This window comes from Chiloscyllium punctatum, chromosome 30, assembly GCF_047496795.1.
Source record: "Chiloscyllium punctatum isolate Juve2018m chromosome 30, sChiPun1.3, whole genome shotgun sequence".
In the NCBI taxonomy this organism is placed as follows: domain Eukaryota; kingdom Metazoa; phylum Chordata; class Chondrichthyes; order Orectolobiformes; family Hemiscylliidae; genus Chiloscyllium; species Chiloscyllium punctatum.
Window position 1 is genome coordinate 9,989,971 of NC_092768.1, and position 27,302 is coordinate 10,017,272.

General features: G+C 51.6%; 1 pseudogene; it reads left to right on the forward strand.

Moving 5' to 3' along the window:
• The window catches only part of LOC140455155 (pre-B-cell leukemia transcription factor 2-like), a 261,617-nt pseudogene that overhangs the window by 58,661 nt on the left and 175,654 nt on the right, over positions 1–27,302 (forward strand).

Genomic DNA, 27,302 nt, shown 5'->3' on the forward strand with positions numbered 1-27,302 from the left:
GACTGGGTACAGAAACACTCCTTCAGAGAGCACAGTGACTGGGTACAGAAACACTCCTTCAGGGGGCACAGTGACTGGGTACAGAAACACTCCTTCAGAGAGCACAGTGACTGGGTACAGAAACACTCCTTCAGAGAGCACAGTGACTGGGTACAGAAACACTCCTTCAGAGAGCACAGTGACTGGGTACAGAAACACTCCTTCAGAGAGCACAGTGACTGGGTACAGAAACACTCCCTCAGGGAGCACAGTGACTGGGTACAGAAACACACCTTCAGGGAGCACAGTGACTGGGTACAGAAACACTCCCTCAGAGAGTACAGTGACTGGGTACAGAAACACTCCCTCAGAGAGTACAGTGACTGGGTACAGAAACACACCTTCAGGGAGCACAGTGACTGGGTACAGAAACACTCCCTCAGAGAGCACAGTGACTGGGTACAGAAACACTCCTTCAGGGAGCACAGTGACTGGGTACAGAAACACTCCCTCAGAGAGTACAGTGACTGGGTACAGAAACACTCCCTCAGAGAGTACAGTGACTGGGTACAGAAACACACCTTCAGGGAGCACAGTGACTGGGTACAGAAACACTCCTTCAGAGAGCACAGTGACTGGGTACAGAAACACTCCCTCAGAGAGTACAGTGACTGGGTACAGAAACACTCCTTCAGAGAGCACAGTGACTGGGTACAGAAACACTCCTTCAGGGAGCACAGTGACTGGGTACAGAAACACTCCTTCAGAGAGCACAGTGACTGGGTACAGAAACACTCCTTCAGAGAGCACAGTGACTGGGTACAGAAACACTCCTTCAGAGAGCACAGTGACTGGGTACAGAAACACTCCTTCAGGGAGCACAGTGACTGGGTACAGAAACACTCCTTCAGAGAGCACAGTGACTGGGTACAGAAACACTCCTTCAGGGGGCACAGTGACTGGGTACAGAAACACTCCTTCAGGGGGCACAGTGACTGGGTACAGAAACACTCCATCAGAGAGCACAGTGACTGGGTACAGAAACACTCCTTCAGAGAGCACAGTGACTGGGTACAGAAACACTCCTTCAGAGAGCACAGTGACTGGGTACAGAAACACTCCTTCAGGGAGCACAGTGACTGGGTACAGAAACACTCCTTCAGAGAGCACAGTGACTGGGTACAGAAACACTCCTTCAGAGAGCACAGTGACTGGGTACAGAAACACTCCTTCAGGGAGCACAGTGACTGGGTACAGAAACACTCCCTCAGAGAGCACAGTGACTGGGTACAGAAACACACCTTCAGGGAGCACAGTGACTGGGTACAGAAACACTCCTTCAGAGAGCACAGTGACTGGGTACAGAAACACTCCTTCAGAGAGCACAGTGACTGGGTACAGAAACACTCCTTCAGGGGGCACAGTGACTGGGTACAGAAACACTCCTTCAGAGAGCACAGTGACTGGGTACAGAAACACTCCTTCAGGGAGCACAGTGACTGGGTACAGAAACACTCCTTCAGAGAGCACAGTGACTGGGTACAGAAACACTCCTTCAGGGGGCACAGTGACTGGGTACAGAAACACTCCTTCAGAGAGCACAGTGACTGGGTACAGAAACACTCCTTCAGGGGGCACAGTGACTGGGTACAGAAACACTCCTTCAGGGGGCACAGTGACTGGGTACAGAAACACTTCTTCACCGAGCACAGTGACTGGGTACAGAAACACTCCTTCACCGAGCACAGTGACTGGGTACAGAAACACTCCTTCAGAGAGCACAGTGACTGGGTACAGAAACACTCCTTCACCGAGCACAGTGACTGGGTACAGAAACACTCCTTCACCGAGCACAGTGACTGGGTACAGAAACACTCCTTCAGAGAGCACAGTGACTGGGTACAGAAACACTCCTTCACCGAGCACAGTGACTGGGTACAGAAACACTCCATCAGAGAGCACAGTGACTGGGTACAGAAACACTCCTTCAGAGAGCACAGTGACTGGGTACAGAAACACTCCTTCAGAGAGCACAGTGACTGGGTACAGAAACACTCCTTCAGGGAGCACAGTGACTGGGTACAGAAACACTCCTTCAGGGAGCACAGTGACTGGGTACAGAAACACTCCTTCAGAGAGCACAGTGACTGGGTACAGAAACACTCCTTCAGAGAGCACAGTGACTGGGTACAGAAACACTCCTTCAGAGAGCACAGTGACTGGGTACAGAAACACTCCTTCAGGGAGCACAGTGACTGGGTACAGAAACACTCCTTCAGGGGGCACAGTGACTGGGTACAGAAACACTCCTTCAGAGAGCACAGTGACTGGGTACAGAAACACTCCTTCAGAGAGCACAGTGACTGGGTACAGAAACACTCCTTCAGGGGGCACAGTGACTGGGTACAGAAACACTCCTTCAGAGAGCACAGTAACTGGGTACAGAAACACTCCTTCAGAGAGCACAGTGACTGGGTACAGAAACACTCCTTCAGAGAGCACAGTGACTGTGTACAGAAACACTCCTTCAGGGAGCACAGTGACTGGGTACAGAAACACTCCTTCACCGAGCACAGTGACTGGGTACAGAAACACTCCTTCAGAGAGCACAGTGACTGGGTACAGAAACACTCCTTCAGAGAGCACAGTGACTGGGTACAGAAACACACCTTCAGGGAGCACAGTGACTGGGTACAGAAACACTCCTTCAGAGAGCACAGTGACTGGATACAGAAACACTCCTTCAGGGAGCACAGTGACTGGGTACAGAAACACTCCTTCAGGGGGCACAGTGACTGGGGACAGAAACACTCCTTCAGGGGGCACAGTGACTGGGTACAGAAACACTCCTTCAGAGAGCACAGTGACTGGGTACAGAAACACTCCTTCAGAGAGCACAGTGACTGGGTACAGAAACACTCCTTCAGAGAGCACAGTGACTGGGTACAGAAACACTCCTTCAGGGGGCACAGTGACTGGGTACAGAAACACTCCTTCAGGGAGCACAGTGACTGGGTACAGAAACACTCCTTCAGGGGGCACAGTGACTGGGTACAGAAACACTCCCTCAGAGAGCACAGTGACTGGATACAGAAACACTCCTTCAGAGAGCACAGTGACTGGGTACAGAAACACTCCTTCAGAGAGCACAGTGACTGGGTACAGAAACACTCCTTCAGAGAGCACAGTGACTGGGTACAGAAACACTCCCTCAGAGAGAACAGTGACTGGGTACAGAAACACTCCTTCAGAGAGCACAGTGACTGGGTACAGAAACACTCCTTCAGGGAGCACAGTGACTGGGTACAGAAACACTCCTTCAGGGGGCACAGTGACTGGGTACAGAAACACTCCTTCAGGGGGCACAGTGACTGGGTACAGAAACACTCCTTCAGGGAGCACAGTGACTGGGTACAGAAACACTCCTTCAGGGGGCACAGTGACTGGGTACAGAAACACTCCCTCAGAGAGCACAGTGACTGGATACAGAAACACTCCTTCAGAGAGCACAGTGACTGGGTACAGAAACACTCCTTCAGGGGGCACAGTGACTGGGTACAGAAACACTCCTTCAGAGAGCACAGTGACTGGATACAGAAACACTCCTTCAGAGAGCACAGTGACTGGGTACAGAAACACTCCTTCAGAGAGCACAGTGACTGGGTACAGAAACACTCCCTCAGAGAGCACAGTGACTGGGTACAGAAACACTCCTTCGGGGAGCACAGTGACTGGGTACAGAAACACTCCTTCAGGGAGCACAGTGACTGGGTACAGAAACACTCCTTCAGGGGGCACAGTGACTGGGTACAGAAACACTCCTTCAGAGAGCACAGTGACTGGGTACAGAAACACTCCTTCAGAGAGCACAGTGACTGGGTACAGAAACACTCCTTCAGGGAGCACAGTGACTGGGTACAGAAACACTCCTTCAGGGGGCACAGTGACTGGGTACAGAAACACTCCTTCAGAGAGCACAGTGACTGGGTACAGAAACACTCCTTCAGAGAGCACAGTGACTGGGTACAGAAACACTCCTTCAGGGGGCACAGTGACTGGGTACAGAAACACTCCTTCAGAGAGCACAGTGACTGGGTACAGAAACACTCCTTCAGGGAGCACAGTGACTGGGTACAGAAACACTCCCTCAGAGAGCACAGTGACTGGGTACAGAAACACTCCTTCAGGGAGCACAGTGACTGGGTACAGAAACACTCCCTCAGAGAGCACAGTGACTGGGTACAGAAACACTCCTTCAGGGAGCATAGTGACTGGGTACAGAAACACTCCTTCAGAGAGTACAGTGACTGGGTACAGAAACACTCCTTCAGAGAGCACAGTGACTGGGTACAGAAACACTCCTTCAGGGAGCATAGTGACTGGGTACAGAAACACTCCTTCAGAGAGTACAGTGACTGGGTACAGAAACACTCCTTCAGAGAGCACAGTGACTGGGTACAGACACACTCCTTCAGAGAGCACAGTGACTGGGTACAGAAACACTCCTTCAGGGGGCACAGTGACTGGGTACAGAAACACTCCTTCAGAGAGCACAGTGACTGGGTACAGAAACACTCCTTCAGAGAGCACAGTGACTGTGTACAGAAACACTCCTTCAGGGAGCACAGTGACTGGGTACAGAAACACTCCTTCAGGGGGCACAGTGACTGGGTACAGAAACACTCCTTCAGGGAGCACAGTGACTGGGTACAGAAACACTCCTTCAGAGAGCACAGTGACTGGGTACAGAAACACTCCTTCAGAGAGCACTGTGACTGGGTACAGAAACACTCCTTCAGAGAGCACAGTGACTGGGTACAGAAACACTCCTTCAGGGGGCACAGTGACTGGGTACAGAAACACTCCTTCAGAGAGCACAGTGACTGGGTACAGAAACACTCCTTCAGGGGGCACAGTGACTGGGTACAGAAACACTCCTTCAGAGAGCACAGTGACTGGGTACAGAAACACTCCTTCAGAGAGCACAGTGACTGGGTACAGAAACACTCCTTCAGGGGGCACAGTGACTGGGTACAGAAACACTCCTTCAGAGAGCACAGTGACTGGGTACAGAAACACTCCTTCAGGGGGCACAGTGACTGGGTACAGAAACACTCCTTCAGAGAGCACAGTGACTGGGTACAGAAACACTCCTTCAGAGAGCACAGTGACTGGGTACAGAAACACTCCTTCAGAGAGCACAGTGACTGGGTACAGAAACACTCCTTCAGGGGGCACAGTGACTGGGTACAGAAACACTCCTTCAGAGAGCACAGTGACTGGGTACAGAAACACTCCTTCAGGGGGCACAGTGACTGGGTACAGAAACACTCCTTCAGAGAGCACAGTGACTGGGTACAGAAACACTCCTTCAGAGAGCACAGTGACTGGGTACAGAAACACTCCTTCAGGGGGCACAGTGACTGGGTACAGAAACACTCCTTCAGAGAGCACAGTGACTGGGTACAGAAACACTCCTTCAGGGAACACAGTGACTGGGTACAGAAACACTCCATCAGGGAGCACAGTGACTGGGTACAGAAACACTCCTTCAGGGAACACACTGACTGGGTACAGAAACACTCCTTCAGGGAGCACAGTGACTGGGTACAGAAACACTCCTTCAGAGAGCACAGTGACTGGGTACAGAAACACTCCTTCAGAGAGCACAGTGACTGGGTACAGAAACACTCCTTCAGAGAGCACAGTGACTGGGTACAGAAACACTCCTTCAGAGAGCACAGCGACTGGGTACAGAAACACTCCTTCAGGGAGCACAGTGACTGGGTACAGAAACACTCCTTCAGAGAGCACAGTGACTGGGTACAGAAACACTCCTTCAGAGAGCACAGTGACTGGGTACAGAAACACTCCTTCAGGGAGCACAGTGACTGGGTACAGAAACACTCCTTCAGGGGGAACAGTGACTGGGGACAGAAACACTCCTTCAGGGAACACAGTGACTGGGTACAGAAACACTCCTTTAGGGAGCACAGTGACTGGGTACAGAAACACTCCCTCAGGGAACACAGTGACTGGGTACAGAAACACTCCTTCAGAGAGCACAGTGACTGGGTACAGAAACACTCCTTCAGAGAGCACAGTGACTGGGTACAGAAACACTCCTTTAGGGAGCACAGTGACTGGGTACAGAAACACTCCCTCAGGGAACACAGTGACTGGGTACAGAAACACTCCTTTAGGGAGCACAGTGACTGGGTACAGAAACACTCCCTCAGGGAACACAGTGACTGGGTACAGAAACACTCCTTCAGGGAGCACAGTGACTGGGTACAGAAACACTCCTTCAGGGAGCACAGTGACTGGGTACAGAAACACTCCCTCAGAGAGCACAGTGACTGGGTACAGAAACACTCCTTCAGGGAGCACAGTGACTGGGTACAGAAACACTCCCTCAGAGAGCACAGTGACTGGGTACAGAAACACTCCTTCAGGGAGCATAGTGACTGGGTACAGAAACACTCCTTCAGAGAGTACAGTGACTGGGTACAGAAACACTCCTTCAGAGAGCACAGTGACTGGGTACAGAAACACTCCTTCAGGGAGCATAGTGACTGGGTACAGAAACACTCCTTCAGAGAGTACAGTGACTGGGTACAGAAACACTCCTTCAGAGAGCACAGTGACTGGGTACAGACACACTCCTTCAGAGAGCACAGTGACTGGGTACAGAAACACTCCTTCAGGGGGCACAGTGACTGGGTACAGAAACACTCCTTCAGAGAGCACAGTGACTGGGTACAGAAACACTCCTTCAGAGAGCACAGTGACTGTGTACAGAAACACTCCTTCAGGGAGCACAGTGACTGGGTACAGAAACACTCCTTCAGGGGGCACAGTGACTGGGTACAGAAACACTCCTTCAGGGAGCACAGTGACTGGGTACAGAAACACTCCTTCAGAGAGCACAGTGACTGGGTACAGAAACACTCCTTCAGAGAGCACAGTGACTGGGTACAGAAACACTCCTTCAGGGGGCACAGTGACTGGGTACAGAAACACTCCTTCAGAGAGCACAGTGACTGGGTACAGAAACACTCCTTCAGGGGGCACAGTGACTGGGTACAGAAACACTCCTTCAGAGAGCACAGTGACTGGGTACAGAAACACTCCTTCAGAGAGCACAGTGACTGGGTACAGAAACACTCCTTCAGGGGGCACAGTGACTGGGTACAGAAACACTCCTTCAGAGAGCACAGTGACTGGGTACAGAAACACTCCTTCAGGGGGCACAGTGACTGGGTACAGAAACACTCCTTCAGAGAGCACAGTGACTGGGTACAGAAACACTCCTTCAGAGAGCACAGTGACTGGGTACAGAAACACTCCTTCAGAGAGCACAGTGACTGGGTACAGAAACACTCCTTCAGGGGGCACAGTGACTGGGTACAGAAACACTCCTTCAGAGAGCACAGTGACTGGGTACAGAAACACTCCTTCAGGGGGCACAGTGACTGGGTACAGAAACACTCCTTCAGAGAGCACAGTGACTGGGTACAGAAACACTCCTTCAGAGAGCACAGTGACTGGGTACAGAAACACTCCTTCAGGGGGCACAGTGACTGGGTACAGAAACACTCCTTCAGAGAGCACAGTGACTGGGTACAGAAACACTCCTTCAGGGAACACAGTGACTGGGTACAGAAACACTCCATCAGGGAGCACAGTGACTGGGTACAGAAACACTCCTTCAGGGAACACACTGACTGGGTACAGAAACACTCCTTCAGGGAGCACAGTGACTGGGTACAGAAACACTCCTTCAGAGAGCACAGTGACTGGGTACAGAAACACTCCTTCAGAGAGCACAGTGACTGGGTACAGAAACACTCCTTCAGAGAGCACAGTGACTGGGTACAGAAACACTCCTTCAGAGAGCACAGCGACTGGGTACAGAAACACTCCTTCAGGGAGCACAGTGACTGGGTACAGAAACACTCCTTCAGAGAGCACAGTGACTGGGTACAGAAACACTCCTTCAGAGAGCACAGTGACTGGGTACAGAAACACTCCTTCAGGGAGCACAGTGACTGGGTACAGAAACACTCCTTCAGGGGGAACAGTGACTGGGTACAGAAACACTCCTTCAGGGAACACAGTGACTGGGTACAGAAACACTCCTTTAGGGAGCACAGTGACTGGGTACAGAAACACTCCCTCAGGGAACACAGTGACTGGGTACAGAAACACTCCTTCAGAGAGCACAGTGACTGGGTACAGAAACACTCCTTCAGAGAGCACAGTGACTGGGTACAGAAACACTCCTTTAGGGAGCACAGTGACTGGGTACAGAAACACTCCCTCAGGGAACACAGTGACTGGGTACAGAAACACTCCTTTAGGGAGCACAGTGACTGGGTACAGAAACACTCCCTCAGGGAACACAGTGACTGGGTACAGAAACACTCCTTCAGGGAGCACAGTGACTGGGTACAGAAACACTCCTTCAGAGAGCACAGTGACTGGGTACAGAAACACTCCTTCAGGGAGCATAGTGACTGGGTACAGAAACACTCCTTCAGAGAGTACAGTGACTGGGTACAGAAACACTCCTTCAGAGAGCACAGTGACTGGGTACAGAAACACTCCTTCAGGGAGCATAGTGACTGGGTACAGAAACACTCCTTCAGAGAGTACAGTGACTGGGTACAGAAACACTCCTTCAGAGAGCACAGTGACTGGGTACAGAAACACTCCTTCAGGGAGCACAGTGACTGGGTACAGAAACACTCCTTCAGGGAGCACAGTGACTGGGTACAGAAACACTCCTTCAGAGAGCACAGTGACTGGGTACAGAAACACTCCTTCAGAGAGCACAGTGACTGGGTACAGAAACACTCCTTCAGAGAGCACAGTGACTGGGTACAGAAACACTCCTTCAGAGAGCACAGTGACTGGGTACAGAAACACTCCTTCAGAGAGTACAGTGACTGGGTACAGAAACACTCCTTCAGAGAGCACAGTGACTGGGTACAGAAACACTCCTTCAGGGGGCACAGTGACTGGGTACAGAAACACTCCTTCAGGGGGCACAGTGACTGGGTACAGAAACACTCCTTCATAGAGCACAGTGACTGGGTACAGAAACACTCCTTCAGGGAGCACAGTGACTGGGTACAGAAACACTCCATCAGGGAGCACAGTGACTGGGTACAGAAACACTCCTTCAGAGAGCACAGTGACTGGGTACAGAAACACTCCTTCAGAGAGCACAGTGACTGGGTACAGAAACACTCCTTCAGGGAGCACAGTGACTGGGTACAGAAACACTCCTTCAGAGAGCACAGTGACTGGGTACAGAAACACTCCTTCAGAGAGCACAGTGACTGGGTACAGAAACACTCCTTCAGAGAGCACAGTGACTGGGTACAGAAACACTCCTTCAGGGGGCACAGTGACTGGGTACAGAAACACTCCTTCAGGGGGCACAGTGACTGGGTACAGAAACACTCCTTCAGAGAGCACAGTGACTGGGTACAGAAACACTCCTTCAGGGAGTACAGTGACTGGGTACAGAAACACTCCTTCAGAGAGCACAGTGACTGGGTACAGAAACACTCCTTCAGAGAGCACAGTGACTGGGTACAGAAACACTCCTTCAGGGAGCACAGTGACTGGGTACAGAAACACTCCTTCAGAGAGCACAGTGACTGGGTACAGAAACACTCCTTCAGGGAGTACAGTGACTGGGTACAGAAACACTCCTTCAGAGAGCACAGTGACTGGGTACAGAAACACTCCTTCAGAGAGCACAGTGACTGGGTACAGAAACACTCCTTCAGGGAGCACAGTGACTGGGTACAGAAACACTCCTTCAGAGAGCACAGTGACTGGGTACAGAAACACTCCTTCAGGGAGCACAGTGACTGGGTACAGAAACACTCCTTCAGGGAGCACAGTGACTGGGTACAGAAACATTCCTTCAGGGAGCACAGTGACTGGGTACAGAAACACTCCTTCAGGGAGCACAGTGACTGGGTACAGAAACACTCCTTCAGAGAGCACAGTGACTGGGTACAGAAACACTCCTTCAGGGAGCACAGTGACTGGGTACAGAAACACTCCTTCAGGGAGCACAGTGACTGGGTACAGAAACACTCCTTCAGAGAGCACAGTGACTGGGTACAGAAACACTCCTTCAGAGAGCACAGTGACTGGGTACAGAAACACTCCTTCAGAGAGCACAGTGACTGGGTACAGAAACACTCCTTCAGAGAGCACAGTGACTGGGTACAGAAACACTCCATCAGAGAGCACAGTGACTGGGTACAGAAACACTCCTTCAGAGAGCACAGTGACTGGGTACAGAAACACTCCATCAGAGAGCACAGTGACTGGGTACAGAAACACTCCTTCAGAGAGCACAGTGACTGGGGACAGAAACACTCCATCAGAGAGCACAGTGACTGGGTACAGAAACACTCCTTCAGAGAGCACAGTGACTGGGTACAGAAACACTCCTTCAGGGAGCACAGTGACTGGGTACAGAAACACTCCTTCAGAGAGCACAGTGACTGGGTACAGAAACACTCCTTCAGAGAGCACAGTGACTGGGTACAGAAACACTCCCTCAGAGAGCACAGTGACTGGGTACAGAAACACTCCTTCAGAGAGCACAGTGACTGGGTACAGAAACACTCCTTCAGGGAGCACAGTGACTGGGTACAGAAACACTCCTTCAGGGGGCACAGTGACTGGGTACAGAAACACTCCTTCAGGGAGCACAGTGACTGGGTACAGAAACACTCCTTCAGAGAGCACAGTGACTGGGTACAGAAACACTCCTTCAGAGAGCACAGTGACTGGGTACAGAAACACTCCTTCAGGGAGCACAGTGACTGGGGACAGAAACACTCCTTCAGAGAGCACAGTGACTGGGTACAGAAACACTCCTTCAGAGAGCACAGTGACTGGGTACAGAAACACTCCTTCAGGGAGCACAGTGACTGGGTACAGAAACACTCCTTCAGGGAGCACAGTGACTGGGTACAGAAACACTCCTTCAGGGAGCACAGTGACTGGGTACAGAAACACTCCTTCAGAGAGCACAGTGACTGGGTACATAAACACTCCTTCAAGGAGCACAGTGACTGGGAACAGAAACACTCCTTCAGGGAACACAGTGACTGGGTACAGAAACACTCCTTCAGAGAGCACAGTGACTGGGTACAGAAACACTCCTTCAGAGAGCACAGTGACTGGGTACAGAAACACTCCTTCAGAGAGCACAGTGACTGGGTACAGAAACACTCCTTCAGGGGGCACAGTGACTGGGTACAGAAACACTCCTTCAGAGAGCACAGTGACTGGGTACAGAAACACTCCTTCAGAGAGCACAGTGACTGGGTACAGAAACACTCCTTCAGGGGGCACAGTGACTGGGTACAGAAACACTCCTTCAGTGAGCACAGTAACTGGGTACAGAAACACTCCTTCAGTGAGCACAGTGACTGGGTACAGAAACACTCCTTCAGAGAGCACAGTGACTGGGTACAGAAACACTCCTTCAGAGAGCACAGTGACTGGGTACAGAAACACTCCTTCAGGGGGCACAGTGACTGGGTACAGAAACACTCCTTCAGTGAGCACAGTAACTGGGTACAGAAACACTCCTTCAGAGAGCACAGTGACTGGGTACAGAAACACTCCTTCAGTGAGCACAGTAACTGGGTACAGAAACACTCCTTCAGTGAGCACAGTAACTGGGTACAGAAACACTCCTTCAGGGGGCACAGTGACTGGGTACAGAAACACTCCTTCAGAGAGCATAGTGACTGGGTACAGAAACACTCCTTCAGAGAGCACAGTGACTGGGTACAGAAACATTCCTTCAGGGGGCACAGTGACTGGGTACAGAAACACTCCTTCAGAGAGCACAGTGACTGGGTACAGAAACACTCCTTCAGAGAGCACAGTGACTGGGTACAGAAACACTCCTTCAGAGAGCACAGTGACTGGGTACAGAAACACTCCTTCAGAGAGCACAGTGACTGGGTACAGAAACACTCCTTCAGGGAGCACAGTGACTGGGTACAGAAACACTCCTTCAGAGAGCACAGTGACTGGGTACAGAAACACTCCTTCAGAGAGCACAGTGACTGGGTACAGAAACACTCCTTCAGAGAGCACAGTGACTGGGTACAGAAACACTCCTTCAGAGAGCACAGTGACTGGGTACAGAAACACTCCTTCAGGGAGCACAGTGACTGCGTCCAGAAACACTCCTTCAGAGAGCATAGTGACTGGGTACAGAAACACTCCCTCAGAGAGCACAGTGACTGGGTACAGAAACACTCCTTCAGGGGGCACAGTGACTGGGTACAGAAACACTCCTTCAGAGAGCACAGTGACTGGGTACAGAAACACTCCTTCAGAGAGCACAGTGACTGGGTACAGAAACACTCCTTCAGGGAGCACAGTGACTGGGTACAGAAACACTCCTTCAGAGAGCACAGTGACTGGGTACAGAAACACTCCTTCAGAGAGCGCAGTGACTGGGTACAGAAACACACCTTCAGAGAGCGCAGTGACTGGGTACAGAAACACTCCTTCAGAGAGCGCAGTGACTGGGTACAGAAACACACCTTCAGAGAGCGCAGTGACTGGGTACAGAAACACTCCTTCAGAGAGCGCAGTGACTGGGTACAGAAACACTCCTTCAGGGAGCACAGTGACTGGGTACAGAAACACTCCTTCAGAGAGCACAGTGACTGGGTACAGAAACACTCCTTCAGGGGGCACAGTGACTGGATACAGAAACACTCCTTCAGAGAGCACAGTGACTGGGTACAGAAACACTCCTTCAGAGAGCGCAGTGACTGGGTACAGAAACACTCCTTCAGAGAGCACAGTGACTGGGTACAGAAACACTCCTTCAGAGAGCGCAGTGACTGGGTACAGAAACACTCCTTCAGAGAGCACAGTGACTGGGTACAGAAACACTCCTTCAGAGAGCACAGTGACTGGGTACAGAAACACTCCTTCAGAGAGCACAGTGACTGGGTACAGAAACACTCCTTCAGAGAGCACAGTGACTGGGTACAGAAACACTCCTTCAGAGAGCACAGTGACTGGGTACAGAAACACTCCTTCAGGGGGCACAGTGATTGGGTACAGAAACACTCCTTCAGAGAGCACAGTGACTGGGTACAGAAACACTCCTTCAGGGGGCACAGTGACTGGGTACAGAAACACTCCTTCAGGGGGCACAGTGACTGGGTACAGAAACACTCCTTCAGAGAGCACAGTGACTGGGTACAGAAACACTCCCTCAGAGAGCACAGTGACTGGGTACAGAAACACTCCTTCAGGGGGCACAGTGACTGGGTACAGAAACACTCCTTCAGAGAGCACAGTGACTGGGTACAGAAACACTCCTTCAGGGAGCACAGTGACTGGGTACAGAAACACTCCTTCAGAGAGCACAGTGACTGGATACAGAAACACTCCTTCAGGGAGCACAGTGACTGGGTACAGAAACACTCCTTCAGAGAGCACAGTGACTGGGTACAGAAACACTCCTTCAGGGGGCACAGTGACTGGGTACAGAAACACTCCTTCAGGGAACACAGTGACTGGGTACAGAAACACTCCTTCAGGGAGTACAGTGACTGGGTACAGAAACACTCCTTCAGAGAGCACAGTGACTGGGTACAGAAACACTCCTTCAGAGAGCGCAGTGACTGGGTACAGAAACACTCCTTCAGAGAGCACAGTGACTGGGTACAGAAACACTCCTTCAGGGAGCACAGTGACTGGGTACAGAAACACTCCTTCAGAGAGCACAGTGACTGGGTACAGAAACACTCCTTCAGAGAGCACAGTGACTGGGTACAGAAACACTCCTTCAGAGAGCGCAGTGACTGGGTACAGAAACACTCCTTCAGAGAGCACAGTGACTGGGTACAGAAACACTCCTTCAGAGAGCACAGTGACTGGGTACAGAAACACTCCTTCAGGGAGCACAGTGACTGGGTACAGAAACACTCCTTCAGAGAGCACAGTGACTGGGTACAGAAACACTCCTTCAGAGAGCACAGTGACTGGGTACAGAAACACTCCCTCAGAGAGCACAGTGACTGGGTACAGAAACACTCCTTCAGAGAGCACAGTGACTGGGTACAGAAACACTCCTTCAGGGAGCACAGTGACTGCGTCCAGAAACACTCCTTCAGAGAGCACAGTGACTGGGTACAGAAACACTCCCTCAGAGAGCACAGTGACTGGGTACAGAAACACTCCTTCAGAGAGCACAGTGACTGGGTACAGAAACACTCCTTCAGGGGGCACAGTGACTGGGTACAGAAACACTCCTTCAGAGAGCACAGTGACTGGGTACAGAAACACTCCTTCAGGGGGCACAGTGACTGGGTACAGAAACACTCCTTCAGAGAGCACAGTGACTGGGTACAGAAACACTCCTTCAGAGAGCACAGTGACTGGGTACAGAAACACTCCTTCAGGGAGCACAGTGACTGGGTACAGAAACACTCCTTCAGAGAGCACAGTGACTGGGTACAGAAACACTCCTTCAGAGAGCGCAGTGACTGGGTACAGAAACACACCTTCAGAGAGCGCAGTGACTGGGTACAGAAACACTCCTTCAGAGAGCGCAGTGACTGGGTACAGAAACACACCTTCAGAGAGCGCAGTGACTGGGTACAGAAACACTCCTTCAGAGAGCGCAGTGACTGGGTACAGAAACACTCCTTCAGGGAGCACAGTGACTGGGTACAGAAACACTCCTTCAGAGAGCACAGTGACTGGGTACAGAAACACTCCTTCAGGGGGCACAGTGACTGGATACAGAAACACTCCTTCAGAGAGCACAGTGACTGGGTACAGAAACACTCCTTCAGAGAGCGCAGTGACTGGGTACAGAAACACTCCTTCAGAGAGCACAGTGACTGGGTACAGAAACACTCCTTCAGAGAGCGCAGTGACTGGGTACAGAAACACTCCTTCAGAGAGCACAGTGACTGGGTACAGAAACACTCCTTCAGAGAGCACAGTGACTGGGTACAGAAACACTCCTTCAGAGAGCACAGTGACTGGGTACAGAAACACTCCTTCAGAGAGCACAGTGACTGGGTACAGAAACACTCCTTCAGGGGGCACAGTGACTGGGTACAGAAACACTCCTTCAGGGAGCACAGTGACTGGGTACAGAAACACTCCTTCAGGGGGCACAGTGACTGGGTACAGAAACACTCCTTCAGAGAGCACAGTGACTGGGTACAGAAACACTCCTTCAGGGGGCACAGTGACTGGGTACAGAAACACTCCTTCAGAGAGCACAGTGACTGGGTACAGAAACACTCCTTCAGGGGGCACAGTGACTGGGTACAGAAACACTCCTTCAGAGAGCACAGTGACTGGGTACAGAAACACTCCTTCAGGGAGCACAGTGACTGGGTACAGAAACACTCCTTCAGAGAGCACAGTGACTGGGTACAGAAACACTCCTTCAGGGAGCACAGTGACTGGGTACAGAAACACTCCTTCAGAGAGCACAGTGACTGGGTACAGAAACACTCCTTCAGGGGGCACAGTGACTGGGTACAGAAACACTCCTTCAGAGAGCACAGTGACTGGGTACAGAAACACTCCTTCAGGGGGCACAGTGACTGGGTACAGAAACACTCCTTCAGAGAGCACAGTGACTGGGTACAGAAACACTCCTTCAGAGAGCACAGTGACTGGGTACAGAAACACTCCTTCAGAGAGCACAGTGACTGTGTACAGAAACACTCCTTCAGGGAGCACAGTGACTGGGTACAGAAACACTCCTTCAGGGAGCACAGTGACTGGGTACAGAAACACTCCTTCAGAGAGCACAGTGACTGGGTACAGAAACACTCCTTCAGAGAGCACAGTGACTGGGTACAGAAACACTCCTTCAGGGGGCACAGTGACTGGGTACAGAAACACTCCTTCAGAGAGCACAGTGACTGGGTACAGAAACACTCCTTCAGGGAGCACAGTGACTGGGTACAGAAACACTCCTTCAGGGGGCACAGTGACTGGGTACAGAAACACTCCTTCAGAGAGCACAGTGACTGGGTACAGAAACACTCCCTCAGAGAGCACAGTGACTGGGTACAGAAACACTCCTTCAGAGAGCACAGTGACTGGGTACAGAAACACTCCTTCAGAGAGCACAGTGACTGGGTACAGAAACACTCCTTCAGAGAGCACAGTGACTGGGTACAGAAACACTCCTTCAGAGAGCACAGTGACTGGGTACAGAAACACTCCTTCAGAGAGCACAGTGACTGGGTACAGAAACACTCCTTCAGAGAGCACAGTGACTGGGTACAGAAACACTCCTTCAGAGAGCGCAGTGACTGGGTACAGAAACACACCTTCAGAGAGCGCAGTGACTGGGTACAGAAACACTCCTTCAGAGAGCGCAGTGACTGGGTACAGAAACACACCTTCAGAGAGCGCTGTGACTGGGTACAGAAACACTCCTTCAGAGAGCGCAGTGACTGGGTACAGAAACACTCCTTCAGAGAGCACAGTGACTGGGTACAGAAACACTCCTTCAGGGAGCACAGTGACTGGGTACAGAAACACTCCTTCAGAGAGCACAGTGACTGGGTACAGAAACACTCCTTCAGGGGGCACAGTGACTGGATACAGAAACACTCCTTCAGAGAGCACAGTGACTGGGTACAGAAACACTCCTTCAGAGAGCGCAGTGACTGGGTACAGAAACACTCCTTCAGAGAGCACAGTGACTGGGTACAGAAACACTCCTTCAGAGAGCGCAGTGACTGGGTACAGAAACACTCCTTCAGGGGGCACAGTGACTGGGTACAGAAACACTCCTTCAGAGAGCACAGTGACTGGGTACAGAAACACTCCTTCAGAGAGCACAGTGACTGGGTACAGAAACACTCCTTCAGGGAGCACAGTGACTGGGTACAGAAACACTCCTTCAGAGAGCACAGTGACTGGGTACAGAAACACTCCTTCAGAGAGCACAGTGACTGGGTACAGAAACACTCCTTCAGAGAGCGCAGTGACTGGGTACAGAAACACACCTTCAGAGAGCGCAGTGACTGGGTACAGAAACACTCCTTCAGAGAGCGCAGTGACTGGGTACAGAAACACACCTTCAGAGAGCGCTGTGACTGGGTACAGAAACACTCCTTCAGAGAGCGCAGTGACTGGGTACAGAAACACTCCTTCAGAGAGCACAGTGACTGGGTACAGAAACACTCCTTCAGGGAGCACAGTGACTGGGTACAGAAACACTCCTTCAGAGAGCACAGTGACTGGGTACAGAAACACTCCTTCAGGGGGCACAGTGACTGGATACAGAAACACTCCTTCAGAGAGCACAGTGACTGGGTACAGAAACACTCCTTCAGAGAGCGCAGTGACTGGGTACAGAAACACTCCTTCAGAGAGCACAGTGACTGGGTACAGAAACACTCCTTCAGAGAGCGCAGTGACTGGGTACAGAAACACACCTTCAGAGAGCGCAGTGACTGGGTACAGAAACACTCCTTCAGAGAGCGCAGTGACTGGGTACAGAAACACACCTTCAGAGAGCGCAGTGACTGGGTACAGAAACACTCCTTCAGAGAGCGCAGTGACTGGGTACAGAAACACTCCTTCAGGGAGCACAGTGACTGGGTACAGAAACACTCCTTCAGGGGGCACAGTGACTGGATACAGAAACACTCCTTCAGAGAGCACAGTGACTGGGTACAGAAACACTCCTTCAGAGAGCGCAGTGACTGGGTACAGAAACACTCCTTCAGAGAGCACAGTGACTGGGTACAGAAACACTCCTTCAGAGAGCGCAGTGACTGGGTACAGAAACACTCCTTCAGAGAGCACAGTGACTGGGTACAGAAACACTCCTTCAGAGAGCACAGTGACTGGGTACAGAAACACTCCTTCAGAGAGCACAGTGACTGGGTACAGAAACACTCCTTCAGAGAGCACAGTGACTGGGTACAGAAACACTCCTTCAGAGAGCACAGTGACTGGGTACAGAAACACTCCTTCAGGGAGCACAGTGACTGGGTACAGAAACACTCCTTCAGAGAGCACAGTGACTGGGTACAGAAACACTCCTTCAGAGAGCACAGTGACTGGGTACAGAAACACTCCTTCAGGGGGCACAGTGACTGGGTACAGAAACACTCCTTCAGAGAGCACAGTGACTGGGTACAGAAACACTCCTTCAGGGAGCACAGTGACTGGGTACAGAAACACTCCTTCAGGGGGCACAGTGACTGGGTACAGAAACACTCCTTCAGAGAGCACAGTGACTGGGTACAGAAACACTCCCTCAGAGAGCACAGTGACTGGGTACAGAAACACTCCTTCAGAGAGCACAGTGACTGGGTACAGAAACACTCCTTCAGGGGGCACAGTGACTGGGTACAGAAACACTCCTTCAGAGAGCACAGTGACTGGGTACAGAAACACTCCCTCAGAGAGCACAGTGACTGGGTACAGAAACACTCCTTCAGAGAGCACAGTGACTGGGTACAGAAACACTCCTTCAGGGGGCACAGTGATTGGGTACAGAAACAGTCCTTCAGAGAGCACAGTGACTGGGTACAGAAACACTCCCTCAGAGAGCACAGTGACTGGGTACAGAAACACTCCTTCAGGGGGCACAGTGACTGGATACAGAAACACTCCTTCAGGGGGCACAGTGACTGGGTACAGAAACACTCCTTCAGGGAGCACAGTGACTGGGTACAGAAACACTCCTTCAGAGAGCACAGTGATTGGGTACAGAAACACTCCTTCAGAGAGCACAGTGACTGGATACAGAAACACTCCTTCAGGGAGCACAGTGACTGGGTACAGAAACACTCCTTCAGAGAGCACAGTGACTGGGTACAGAAACACTCCTTCAGGGGGCACAGTGACTGGGTACAGAAACACTCCTTCAGGGAACACAGTGACTGGGTACAGAAACACTCCTTCAGGGGGCACAGTGACTGGATACAGAAACACTCCTTCAGAGAGCACAGTGACTGGGTACAGAAACACTCCTTCAGAGAGCGCAGTGACTGGGTACAGAAACACTCCTTCAGAGAGCACAGTGACTGGGTACAGAAACACTCCTTCAGAGAGCGCAGTGACTGGGTACAGAAACACTCCTTCAGAGAGCACAGTGACTGGGTACAGAAACACTCCTTCAGAGAGCACAGTGACTGGGTACAGAAACACTCCTTCAGAGAGCACAGTGACTGGGTACAGAAACACTCCTTCAGAGAGCACAGTGACTGGGTACAGAAACACTCCTTCAGAGAGCACAGTGACTGGGTACAGAAACACTCCTTCAGGGAGCACAGTGACTGGGTACAGAAACACTCCTTCAGAGAGCACAGTGACTGGGTACAGAAACACTCCTTCAGAGAGCACAGTGACTGGGTACAGAAACACTCCTTCAGGGGGCACAGTGACTGGGTACAGAAACACTCCTTCAGAGAGCACAGTGACTGGGTACAGAAACACTCCTTCAGAGAGCACAGTGACTGGGTACAGAAACACTCCTTCAGGGGGCACAGTGACTGGGTACAGAAACACTCCTTCAGAGAGCACAGTGACTGGGTACAGAAACACTCCCTCAGAGAGCACAGTGACTGGGTACAGAAACACTCCTTCAGGGAGCACAGGGACTGGGTACAGAAACACTCCATCAGGGGTCACAGTGACTGGATACAGAAACACTCCTTCAGAGAGTACAGCGACTGGGTACAGAAACACTCCTTCACGGAGCACAGGGACTGGGTACAGAAACACTCCTTCAGAGGGTACAGCGACTGGGTACAGAAACACTCCTTCACGGAGCACAGGGACTGGGTACAGAAACACTCCTTCAGAGAGTACAGCGACTGGGTACAGAAACACTCCTTCACGGAGAACAGGGACTGGGTACAGAAACACTCCTTCAGGGAGCACAGGGACTGGGTACAGAAACACTCCTTCACGGAGCACAGGGACTGGGTACAGAAACACTCCATCAGGGAGCACAGGGACTGGGTACAGAAACACTCCTTCACGGAGCACAGGGACTGGGTACAGAAACACTCCATCAGGGAGCACAGGGACTGGGTACAGAAACACTCCATCAGAGAGCACAGGGACTGGGTACAGAAACACTCCTTCAGAGAGTACAGCGACTGGGTACAGAAACACTCCTTCAGGGAGCACAGTGACTGGGTACAGAAACACTCCTTCAGGGAGCACAGTGACTGGGTACAGAAACACTCCTTCAGAGAGCACAGGGACTGGGTACAGAAACACACCTTCAGGGAGCACAGTGACTGGGTACAGAAACACTCCATCAGGGAGCACAGTGACTGGGTACAGAAACACTCCTTCAGAGAGCACAGTGACTGGGTACAGAAACACTCCTTCAGGGGGCACAGTGACTGGGTACAGAAACACTCCTTCAGGGGGCACAGTGACTGGATACAGAAACACTCCTTCAGAGAGCACAGTGACTGGGTACAGAAACACTCCTTCAGAGAGCGCAGTGACTGGGTACAGAAACACTCCTTCAGAGAGCACAGTGACTGGGTACAGAAACACTCCTTCAGAGAGCGCAGTGACTGGGTACAGAAACACTCCTTCAGAGAGCACAGTGACTGGGTACAGAAACACTCCTTCAGAGAGCGCAGTGACTGGGTACAGAAACACTCCTTCAGAGAGCACAGTGACTGGGTACAGAAACACTCCTTCAGAGAGCACAGTGACTGGGTACAGAAACACTCCTTCAGAGAGCACAGTGACTGGGTACAGAAACACTCCTTCAGAGAGCACAGTGACTGGGTACAGAAACACTCCTTCAGAGAGCACAGTGACTGGGTACAGAAACACTCCTTCAGAGAGCACAGTGACTGGGTACAGAAACACTCCTTCAGAGAGCACAGTGACTGGGTACAGAAACACTCCTTCAGAGAGCACAGTGACTGGGTACAGAAACACTCCTTCAGGGAGCACAGTGACTGGGTACAGAAACACTCCTTCAGAGAGCACAGTGACTGGGTACAGAAACACTCCTTCAGGGAGCACAGTGACTGGGTACAGAAACACTCCTTCAGAGAGCACAGTGACTGGGTACAGAAACACTCCTTCAGAGAGCACAGTGACTGGGTACAGAAACACTCCTTCAGAGAGCACAGTGACTGGGTACAGAAACACTCCTTCAGAGAGCACAGTGACTGGGTACAGAAACACTCCTTCAGGGGGCACAGTGACTGGGTACAGAAACACTCCTTCAGAGAGCACAGTGACTGGGTACAGAAACACTCCCTCAGAGAGCACAGTGACTGGGTACAGAAACACTCCTTCAGGGAGCACAGTGACTGGGTACAGAAACACTCCTTCAGAGAGCACAGTGACTGGATACAGAAACACTCCTTCAGGGAGCACAGTGACTGGGTACAGAAACACTCCTTCAGAGAGCACAGTGACTGGGTACAGAAACACTCCTTCAGAGAGCACAGTGACTGGGTACAGAAACACTCCTTCAGGGGGCACAGTGACTGGATACAGAAACACTCCTTCAGAGAGCACAGTGACTGGGTACAGAAACACTCCTTCAGAGAGCGCAGTGACTGGGTACAGAAACACTCCTTCAGAGAGCACAGTGACTGGGTACAGAAACACTCCTTCAGAGAGCGCAGTGACTGGGTACAGAAACACTCCTTCAGAGAGCACAGTGACTGGGTACAGAAACACTCCTTCAGAGAGCACAGTGACTGGGTACAGAAACACTCCTTCAGAGAGACCGTGACTGGGTACAGAAACACTCCTTCAGAGAGCACAGTGACTGGGTACAGAAACACTCCTTCAGGGAGCACAGGGACTGGGTACAGAAACACTCCATCAGGGGTCACAGTGACTGGATACAGAAACACTCCTTCAGAGAGTACAGCGACTGGGTACAGAAACACTCCTTCACGGAGCACAGGGACTGGGTACAGAAACACTCCTTCAGAGAGTACAGCGACTGGGTACAGAAACACTCCTTCACGGAGCACAGGGACTGGGTACAGAAACACTCCTTCACGGAGCACAGGGACTGGGTACAGAAACACTCCATCAGGGAGCACAGGGACTGGGTACAGAAACACTCCTTCACGGAGCACAGGGACTGGGTACAGAAACACTCCATCAGGGAGCACAGGGACTGGGTACAGAAACACTCCATCAGAGAGCACAGGGACTGGGTACAGAAACACTCCTTCAGAGAGTACAGCGACTGGGTACAGAAACACTCCTTCAGGGAGCACAGTGACTGGGTACAGAAACACTCCTTCAGGGAGCACAGTGACTGGGTACAGAAACACTCCTTCACGGAGCACAGGGACTGGGTACAGAAACACACCTTCAGGGAGCACAGTGACTGGGTACAGAAACACTCCATCAGGGAGCACAGTGACTGGGTACAGAAACACTCCTTCAGAGAGCACAGGGACTGGGTACAGAAACACTCCATCAGGGAGCACAGGGACTGGGTACAGAAACACTCCTTCAGAGAGGATAGTGACTGGGTACAGAAACACTCCCTCAGAGAGCACAGTGACTGGGTACAGAAACACTCCTTCAGGGGGCACAGTGACTGGGTACAGAAACACTCCTTCAGAGAGCACAGTGACTGGGTACAGAAACACTCCTTCAGGGAGCACAGTGACTGGGTACAGAAACACTCCTTCAGAGAGCACAGTGACTGGGTACAGAAACACTCCTTCAGAGAGCACAGTGACTGGGTACAGAAACACTCCTTCAGAGGGCACAGTGACTGGGTACAGAAACACTCCTTCAGAGAGCACAGTGACTGGGTACAGAAACACTCCTTCAGAGAGCACAGTGACTGGGTACAGAAACACTCCTTCAGGGGGCACAGTGACTGGGTACAGAAACACTCCTTCACCGAGCACAGTGACTGGGTACAGAAACACTCCTTCAGAGAGCACAGTGACTGGGTACAGAAACACTCCTTCAGAGAGCACAGTGACTGGGTACAGAAACACTCCTTCACCGAGCACAGTGACTGGGTACAGAAACACTCCTTCAGGGGGCACAGTGACTGGGTACAGAAACACTCCTTCAGGGAGCACAGTGACTGGGTACAGAAACACTCCTTCACCGAGCACAGTGACTGGGTACAGAAACACTCCTTCAGAGAGCACAGTGACTGGGTACAGAAACACTCCTTCAGGGAGCACAGTGACTGGGTACAGAAACACTCCTTCAGAGAGCACAGTGACTGGGTACAGAAACACTCCTTCAGAGAGCACAGTGACTGGGTACAGAATCACTCCTTCAGGGAGCACAGTGACTGGGTACAGAAACACTCCTTCAGAGAGCACAGTGACTGGGTACAGAAACACTCCTTCAGGGAGCACAGTGACTGGGTACAGAAACACTCCTTCAGAGAGTACAGTGACTGGGTACAGAAACACTCCTTCAGAGAGCACAGTGACTGGGTACAGAAACACTCCTTCAGGGGGCACAGAGACTGGGTACAGAAACACTCCTTCAGAGAGAACAGTGACTGGGTACAGAAACACTCCTTCAGAGAGCACAGTGACTGGGTACAGAAACACTCCTTCAGAGAGCACAGTGACTGGGTACAGAAACACTCCTTCAGGGGGCACAGTGACTGGGTACAGAAACACTCCCTCAGAGAGCACAGTGACTGGGTACAGAAACACTCCTTCAGAGAGCACAGTGACTGGGTACAGAAACACTCCTTCAGGGAGCACAGTGACTGGGTACAGAAACACTCCTTCAGAGAGCACAGTGACTGGGTACAGAAACACTCCTTCAGGGGGCACAGTGACTGGGTACAGAAACACTCCCTCAGAGAGCACAGTGACTGGGTACAGAAACACTCCTTCAGAGAGCACAGTGACTGGGTACAGAAACACTCCTTCAGGGAGCACAGTGACTGGGTACAGAAACACTCCTTCACGGAGCACAGTGACTGGGTACAGAAACACTCCTTCAGGGAGCACAGTGACTGGGTACAGAAACACTCCTTCAGGGAGCACAGTGACTGGGTACAGAAACACTCCTTCACGGAGCACAGTGACTGGGTACAGAAACACTCCTTCAGGGAGCACAGTGACTGGGTACAGAAACACTCCTTCAGAGAGCACAGTGACTGGGTACAGAAACACTCCTTCACGGAGCACAGTGACTGGGTACAGAAACACTCCTTCAGGGAGCACAGTGACTGGGTACAGAAACACTCCTTCAGGGGGCACAGTGACTGGGTACAGAAACACTCCTTCAGGGAGCACAGTGACTGGGTACAGAAACACTCCTTCAGGGGGCACAGTGACTGGGTACAGAAACACTCCTTCAGAGAGCACAGTGACTGGGTACAGAAACACTCCTTCAGGGAGCACAGTGACTGGGTACAGAAACACTCCTTCAGAGAGCGCAGTGACTGGGTACAGAAACACTCCTTCAGAGAGCACAGTGACTGGGTAAAGAAACACTCCTTCAGGGAGCACAGTGACTGGGTACAGAAACACACCTTCAGAGAGCACAGTGACTGGGTACAGAAACACTCCTTCAGAGAGCACAGTGACTGGGTACAGAAACACTCCTTCAGAGAGCACAGTGACTGGGTACAGAAACACACCTTCAGAGAGCACAGTGACTGGGTACAGAAACACTCCTTCAGGGAGCACAGTGACTGGGTACAGAAACACTCCTTCAGGGGGCACAGTGACTGGGTACAGAAACACTCCTTCAGAGAGCACAGGGACTGGGTACAGAAACACTCCTTCAGAGAGCGCAGTGACTGGGTACAGAAACACTCCTTCAGAGAGCACAGTGACTGGGTACAGAAACACTCCTTCAGAGAGCGCAGTGACTGGGTACAGAAACACTCCTTCAGAGAGTACAGCGACTGGGTACAGAAACACTCCTTCAGGGAGCACAGTGACTGGGTACAGAAACACTCCTACAGAGAGCACAGTGACTGGGTACAGAAACACTCCTTCAGAGAGCACAGGGACTGGGTACAGAAACACTCCTTCAGAGAGCACAGTGACTGGGTACAGAAACACTCCTTCAGAGAGCACAGTGACTGGGTACAGAAACACTCCTTCAGGGGGCACAGTGACTGGGTACAGAAACACTCCTTCAGAGAGCACAGTGACTGGGTACAGAAACACTCCTTCAGAGAGCACAGTGACTGCGTACAGAAACACTCCTTCAGAGAGCACAGTGACTGGGTACAGAAACACTCCTTCAGGGAGCACTGTGACGGGGTACAGAAACACTCCTTCAGAGAGCACAGGGACTGGGTACAGAAACACTCCTTCAGAGAGCACAGTGACTGGGTACAGAAACACTCCTTCAGGGAGCACAGTGACTGGGGACAGAAACACTCCTTCAGAGAGCACAGTGACTGGGTACAGAAACACTCCTTCAGGGAGCACAGTGACTGGGTACAGAAACACTCCTTCAGAGAGCACAGTGACTGGGTACAGAAACACTCCTTCAGAGAGCACAGTGACTGGGTACAGAAACACTCCTTCAGGGAGCACAGTGACTGGGTACAGAAACACTCCATCAGGGAGCACAGTGACTGGGTACAGAAACACTCCTTCAGAGAGCACAGTGACTGGGTACAGAAACACTCCTTCAGAGAGCACAGTGACTGGGTACAGAAACACTCCTTCAGGGAGCACAGTGACTGGGTACAGAAACACTCCTTCAGAGAGCACAGTGACTGGGTACAGAAACACTCCTTCAGGGGGCACAGTGACTGGGTACAGAAACACTCCTTCAGAGAGCACAGTGACTGGGTACAGAAACACTCCTTCAGAGAGCACAGTGACTGGGTACAGAAACACTCCTTCAGAGAGCACAGGGACTGGCTACAGAAACACTCCTTCAGAGAGCACAGTGACTGGGTACAGAAACACTCCTTCAGAGAGCACAGTGACTGGGTACAGAAACACTCCTTCAGGGGGCACAGTGACTGGGTACAGAAACACTCCTTCAGAGAGCACAGTGACTGGGTACAGAAACACTCCTTCAGAGAGCACAGTGACTGGGTACAGAAACACTCCTTCAGGGGGCACAGTGACTGGGTACAGAAACACTCCTTCAGGGGGCACAGTGACTGGGTACAGAAACACTCCTTCAGAGAGCACAGTGACTGGGTACAGAAACACTCCTTCAGGGAGCACAGTGACTGGGTACAGAAACACTCCTTCAGGGGGCACAGTGACTGGGTACAGAAACACTCCTTCAGGGAGCACAGTGACTGGGTACAGAAACACTCCTTCAGAGAGCACAGTGACTGGGTACAGAAACACTCCTTCAGGGAGCACAGTGAGTGGGTACAGAAACACTCCTTCAGGGGGCACAGTGACTGGGTACAGAAACACTCCTTCAGAGAGCACAGTGACTGGGTACAGAAACACTCCTTCAGGGAGCACAGTGAGTGGGTACAGAAACACTCCTTCAGGGGGCACAGTGACTGGGTACAGAAACACTCCTTCAGAGAGCACAGTGACTGGGTACAGAAACACTCCTTCAGAGAGCACAGTGACTGGGTTCAGAAACACTCCTTCAGGGAGCACAGTGACTGGGTACAGAAACACTCCTTCAGGGGGCACAGTGACTGGGTACAGAAACACTCCTTCAGGGAGCACAGTGACTGGGTACAGAAACACTCCTTCATAGAGCACAGTGACTGGGTACAGAAACACTCCTTCAGAGAGCACAATGACTGGGTACAGAAACACTCCTTCAGAGAGCACAGTGACTGGGTACAGAAACACTCCTTCAGAGAGCACAGTGACTGGGTACAGAAACACTCCTTCAGAGAGCACAGTGACTGGGTACAGAAACACTCCTTCTGAGAGCACAGTGACTGGGTACAGAAACACTCCTTCAGAGAGCACAGTGACTGGGTACAGAAACACTCCTTCAGGGGGCACAGTGACTGGGTACAGAAACACTCCTTCAGGGGGCACAGTGACTGGGTACAGAAACACTCCTTCAGAGAGCACAGTGACTGGGTACAGAAACACTCCTTCAGAGAGCACTGTGACTGGGTACACAAACACTCCTTCAGAGAGCACAGTGACTGGGTACAGAAACACTCCTTCAGAGAGCACAGTGACTGGGTACAGAAACACTCCTTCACGGAGCACAGTGACTGGGTACAGAAACACTCCTTCACGGAGCACAGTGACTGGGTACAGAAACACTCCTTCAGAGAGCACAGTGACTGGGTACAGAAACACTCCTTCAGAGAGCACAGTGACTGGGTACAGAAA